This window comes from Bombus vosnesenskii, unplaced genomic scaffold, assembly GCF_011952255.1.
Source record: "Bombus vosnesenskii isolate JDL3184/JDL3185 unplaced genomic scaffold, Bvos_JDL3184-5_v1.1 scf7180000013444, whole genome shotgun sequence".
Classification (NCBI taxonomy): Eukaryota; Metazoa; Arthropoda; class Insecta; order Hymenoptera; family Apidae; genus Bombus; species Bombus vosnesenskii.
In genome coordinates this window covers 578,246-585,034 of record NW_022883055.1, presented here as the reverse complement: position 1 = coordinate 585,034, position 6,789 = coordinate 578,246, and positions in this window count along the sequence as shown.

The following is a 6,789-nucleotide window of genomic DNA, read 5'->3' as shown; positions in this document are numbered from 1 at the left end:
ATCTTTATTAATACGAGATTACGCCGGAGCAAGTTTTAAGTTCGTCTGACGGAATAGCTCGGCCAATATTTACGTTTCATCTTGTCGAAGCAGCGCGACGACTCTCTCATTCGAGATTTTTAATGAAAATGACTGGCGATTCAAAAACTTCTCAAAGATACACCGACACCCCTCACTTTATACTTTCGTAAACCCCTGGTTTTGATGACAAAAATTACCTTCAACTTAGGATTTTTCTCAACGCGAGAATTGATTGTAATTTTAATAAATAAATAAATAAAAAAAAACTTAGGATTTGCACGGTATCGTGTCAAATAAATGCATATTTAACGAAGAACTGCCATTGATTCTGCGTATATCGGATACACAGTCTGAACAGCAAAAAGTAAAAATATAATCGAACGTGAGATTAGCTACCGAAGAATAAGTCGAAGTTTCGTGTTGGTTAAACTTTTACGGGACGAACATTAGGAGATGAGAAATGAGATATCACGGTTTTGTTACGAGCGAGTGAGGACAAATAGATATAAATCGTTTATTATAACAAAATTAGCGAAGTTATCGAAATTTCTGGATTAATCGAATCAGCAGCTATGCGACACTGTTCTTCCATTAAACGGTGTCTGGACGCGACATACCAACCTTTACCGTAATAGTTTTTCGATACGAGATCAGATTGTTACGTGGCCAACGGAATATCGAGTTAGCTGGAAATGGCGTGGTTTGAATCGCCGCGCGCGACGTGTCGCGTCGATCAAGTCGCGTGCAAACGTGACTCACTCACTCACTGTTCTTTCCCTTTCAACTCTCTTACTTTTCTCTCTTATTTTCTATCTTATCATCTATTCTCTTTTCTGTTCTCTAAATCTCGGGCGAATTCACGCGACTCGCGTTCAATTTAAAGATCAATCGTTATCGACAAAATTGTTCGGATCTCGCAGGATCGCATCGATATAAATTTGTTTTCCTTCAAAATCATCTAGGAATTTATTCAACTACCAATCTCGAAAAGCCCTCGTCTCAAGCTCAGAGCGCAGTTTCTCTTCTATTCGAAGAACGTCTTGTAGCGCGCCTTAACAAGAAAATCAATGTCTGCGCGTTTCAAGCACGTTCTCTAAACGCGGTCCTGTTTAAATTCTCGCCTAGATATATCCAACGTGTCAATTACAGCGCAGCCGGCGTGCCCCTTATTACGCTTCGGTGTTCGTGACCCGCTTATAAATTTACAAAGAGATAACGCGCAGTTCGCCAGGAGTGTGACCGTGCAAAGGATCTGCGGAGAAGACACGCTGATTCGTAAGTAATGGCATACGCAGGTTGCAAGTCTTTCGAATCAACGCGTGATTCGCTTCAATATCTTCTTCGCATAATACTCGAAATTTATTACCTGAACTACCGAATACCACAGGATCATAGATGGACGAGGCATGTCTCTTGATCGAATTATTTTTCCACAGACATAGCATTGCGTGCCGTAGTAGTTGGTAGTAGCGACGATTTCGAATGGTGGCAGCCACGTCCATTGAGAAACGTCCCGTTAAAATCGATTCTACCCATGTCTATCACAGCGCTTAAGTCCCTTCGTTAACAGAAGTACCTTCGTGCCGGGTAGCCCCCGTCGCTACCCTTCCTAACGAACAGGGGATCTCGTCACAGCGATCGTCGAATTCGAATTCCGGATTTATCGGGGCAAAACGACGGCCGATATTCCGCGGGCCTTCCATCGCGATCGGCCGACACGTGTTCCAGAAACAGACGTGCGAGCACCGCCGCAAATTCATTACGCCAACGGAGCTGGTACGCCGTTCGATTTTCGCTAACGACATCCTATAAAGTATTGACCAGATCAGTGCCCGTTCAAAACGATCTTGGCCTGGCTTGCTTGTCTCTGCAACATTTAATCGCATCTGAACGGAACCAGCCAACCGACCGCGATTACCGGCTTAATGCTGTTTACGGACAATCCTGTTCGTCCATTATAAATGGAAATTCAACCGATTAATATTTCAAAACTTGGATTTAATCAGTCAATACTATTCATTTAATTTTCTCCTATGGCCGATTATCAGTCGTTTTAAAGAAGAAGTATCGATCTAAAATTTCAAGATAAAGAAGAAATAGATCTGAAAAGGTGTACCAAGATAGTGGAACGATGCAATAGTTGCAAACGTAGTAGAGAAAAGTGAGTTAATGCATAAGCAAATTAATAAAAAAGGAGTCGTATTGCTTCATTATGATTTCACATTTAAAGTAACCTGTAGTAGTAGAATAAAGCCAAAGACGGGTGTTTAATGAGAGGAAAGAAGGATGAAATTTTAAAGCGAAGAAGAGTAAAGGCAGTATCAAGAATTAAGCAGATTGTAATGAAACGTAGAATCAAAAGCAAAATAACAACGAATACAATAATAATTGAGTGGAGAGGATCACGGTTAAACGAAGGAGAAAGGATGAAAAGAAAATGAGGTAATGGAAGGAGTGGAAGAGAACGTCAAGGGTGAAACGAAAAGGGAATAAAGGCGAAACCTATATAAATGAGCGTAATTATAGAAGTAACGATAGTATGAATGCAATAAAACAGGTGTAAAAGCTAAAACGATAAGGTTACCGGTGGATTGGTAAGGTTGGAGAAGCTTTATGTTACGAACTTGCCTGTTGGTGAGAGGTAAGACAAAGAAGTAAGAAAAACGATTTCGGAGTGTGCTAGAGAAACAAAAAGCTAAAGAATAAAAAAACGAAAGAGTCTGGTTGTTCGAAAGAGAAGGGGAACTACAGAGAGAAGTCGTTAAAGAAACTCGCGTGAAAGTGTTTTAACGAAAAGAAGCAGACCGTGAACAACAAATTTCGTGATACCATGAAAATTCGTATTTTTAGAGGACGGAGAATGGAGCAGATTGGAAAATAAGAGTTTGAAACGTATTTCGTAGATGACGCAATAAAAATACGCGTCGAATTGCAAATTAATTTTAACCGATGTGTTTCACATATTTAATTTGTGTAATTTGAGATATTTCTCGTAAGCATTCGCGGCGATCGCATCTTTTCCGGTTGTATCGCGACTTCGGGATCACCTTGTATAAAAATCTCGTAAAAGAGGTAGAATCGAAAATATTATAAAGACTAAGCACGTTAACATCGTCGAGAAATTCAAAGGGCTGTGAAATACTATGACGAGTATAATTAAGACAAAAACGAAAGAGAAAAGACAGCAAAGAAGTCACTTTGCGTTAAGGGGTTACTTTGTATTTTATCAACGACTACGCTATAACTGTAACATTGGCGAAGGAATAGGTGTAAAGTGCTTTTAACGTAATCACTTCGTCCTGGTCTAAACTGTCGAGAACTTTCGAAAGTGAGAGGTTATAGCGCGTGTCGGAACGAACGCAGACCTTTACCACTTACACAAGCTTATCTGACCATCTAGATGTTTTCACTGTTTCTTTGTTCGATCCCTTTCCTTGCGCCACCTCCTATCCCCTTTCCCATTTCGCCCTATGAAGTCAACCGTGCATCCCGATGGTGTAACTGACTCTTTGTTAAAAAATATCGCAACGTACCATAGACGTTGAACGAGTGCAACTAGCTACTTGAGGCTTAAACGCGTTGCTATTGATTTTATTCCGAAATAGGATCACATTTCACATTATCGGGATATTTAAATAATTTCGGTTTCTACTTTGAATAAATGTGAATTCTGCGAACTAACTATATCAACGTTGATTTAATACGTATACGATAAAATGATAATGTGTATGCGAGCAGTTGCGAATGTAATGCGTTTTTTTAAATAATTTGTATTAAAGGTAGCTTCGCAATTTGGTTGTTTCAAATATTTCGATAGCGTCATACAAACATAAAACATAAAATATTGCACAATTTTTATAAAAGCATGTATGAAATTCCACGTTAATTTTATAGACACGCACACAGTATTCTATCTTGTGTGAATACAGGACGTATTATTTTACTTTAATTACACCTATATTTTTTATCGTTCGCAATACGAAAAAGCGAAATATTGCTGTTTTAACCTGACTGAATAAAATTTATATTTAAAATATTATAGAAAAAATAATATGTATAACTTGAACATCGAAAAATGAAATAATAAATTAGGAATAAAAATGTTTATAAATGTTCTATTGTTTTTCCGTGATATTGCTTTTTCAAAGTAGCTTCTGGAAATTCTGGGCAATGTGTTTTTACGTATTTCAGAATTTATAATACAAGTTTTATGAATTTCAAACGGGGTTCGAAATTTGAATCGTGTTTGTGTTTCTAGGATTGGTATGCGACGCTATGCAGCGGAATGTGGATAACAATGAATTTTTGACTTACCCCATAGAAATCCCGGATCCTTGTCACGACAACCTAACGGAAACCCGTTTCCTCTTGGTCTGGTCGATCGTTTATATTCGTCCGTCGATGCTCAACTGCTCGGCCGCTCGAGAATCGGAAGAGGAAGACGAAAAGAAGAAAAGGCAGAATCCCGTTAGCCCGGAATGGATCAAAAAGGAGTAGGAAAGGATAAATGGGCAACGGAACAAGGAGAGATAGCACGGTTCGAGGGGGTGGCTCAACAGCACGGGCATAGTAGAGGGAAAGGGGAAAGGGGCGGGGGAGGGGGATGGATGGGGGCTTGGCGGCAAATTGAATCTCGCGCAAGACGTGACTGCCCCGGGGAACACCGACGCGGCTGTATGGTGAAAATCACGACACGACTCCGGCCACAATACGTATTACCTACGCTTCGTGAAAGTCGTCGTGGCATTAGCCAACGACGTATTCCTCGACGCCTCGTAGACGTCGACGTTGTCGTTGCCGTCAGCACGACGCGTCCCTGCTCGACTACTTGAATTTTCATCTACGTGAAAACCCATAGCATCTGCCCTTCGCCGTCTACGATGACGCCACACCGTCGTCGTTGTCGAGTGTAAGATCTTTCGTCGTCCCTCTCTTCGCTCGGCAAAGATGGACGTTGGCTCATTTTGAAAAACGAACATCATTTAGCGCTCAAGGTTCTTCCGTAGAAGGTTGTCGACACGTTCATCGTAGATCGTGTAAAATTACGCTCTTCGAAGATTATAATCGATATGTACGTAGTCGATGGAATGGTTTTGAAATTGCTCGCTAACAATAAGGCGAGCAACTAGTTTATTATCATATGAATCTTCAATTGATTTGTTAGCGTAATGCATCTGTTGCATTTATCGCGATAATGGTCAGGATTTTTTGAATGAACGAACAACAGCATTTGGAATGCTTTGTACAATGGCAAATCTAGATTTGAAATGCGAGGACCGTAGATGCCGCAACGTTCAACGCTCATGCGAAAACGAGACGTGGGATTTGCACGTCAAACGATGGCTGGCCTGCGGGCTCGACTACATCCGGATGAATGGAAAATTAAAAGCGCCAATCAGGTGACGGAACGCAGCCCTGAGCGCTGCCTCTGGAAGTGTTATTCAAAAGATACAAAAATAAATTTTTCTCTCTTTCCGTTCTCGCTGTTTTTACGAATGACGACAATGGCGTAACTGTTACTCTTCCCGTTGAGCGCAGCCGCCTTCAAGTCCACCGGAAATTCCGATGAATTTTTAGACCGACCACCGCTACTCGAGACCACTAAATGCTAAATCTAGCAATTTATGAAAATTTATATATACCGGGTAAATTTATTTTTCGTCCCACTACATTCCGCATTCATGCAAGTATAAAAAATGCTCTCGTGCCTTTGTGTCAAACGTGTAAGATTGGACAATGTTGCAAAGCAAGATGTGTCGAAGCTAAGTTTTCTTGTTTTTCATTTATGTGTGACATCATTTTATATCATATCTTGAATAACTCTCATATTGTATACGTATAGTTCGTATCTGTTATACATCTGGCGGATTCTAATTACGTTTCATATCTTTGTAGAATGTTTCTTATATTTTTATAAATTTATCCTAATTTCATTCTCAGTTAATGTCATTTTGATCTGAGTGTATTGTTGCATGTCCTTGTCTGATGCAAATGTTTCACGCTGGCATGACTTTTAGTACCAATTATCGCGCCTTTCGTTCAGTTCCGCCCGCTTATCAAAAGTTACCTAAATGCTAGAGCCACCCTTTCAATTAAAACGTGCAAGTAGCTCGTCACGCGATCAGCAAGTAACACCTTTCCCTAACCCAATTAGAAAACGGGTCGTTTCCGTTCATAAGATGGCATTTGCATAGCTTATTGAATTATTCTTATACCTTTTAATGTCAGAACAGAAATTTCTAGAACGGAAATGCTTTCAAAGAATGTGCTACTCGTTTGTCTGTTTTACTTCTTTAGTGAGGTCAGTGGGCTGTTTTCTCTTTAGTCTTCTTTTTCTTCTTTTTTATTCATTAAAATTTACAATCAATTCTCGCATTGAGAATTAGTCTTCTTTTTGTGAGAATTTTCAGCTGGTTTGGTTGTGTTGCCGTTCTTTCCTTGCATTTTTCTGCCTACCTGCCGATTTCTTCTTTGAGCGTTGGTATTTTTAAGTCTTTGTGTATATCCTCGTTCCTGACGTACCACGAAGCGTTGACTATCGCTCTCAGTATCTTCTATTGTAGCGATTCTAGTTTATTTATGTGACTCATTGTTGCTGTTCCCCATAGTGGTATTCCGTACGTCCAAATTGGTTTTATTACCATTTTGTAGATTTTTAGTTTATTTTCCATGTTGAGTTTAGAGTTTCGACTAGTTAGCCAGTACATCTGTCTTCTTTTTATCCGTATTTTGTCTGCAATTGATTTAGTATGTTGCTTTCATGTAAGT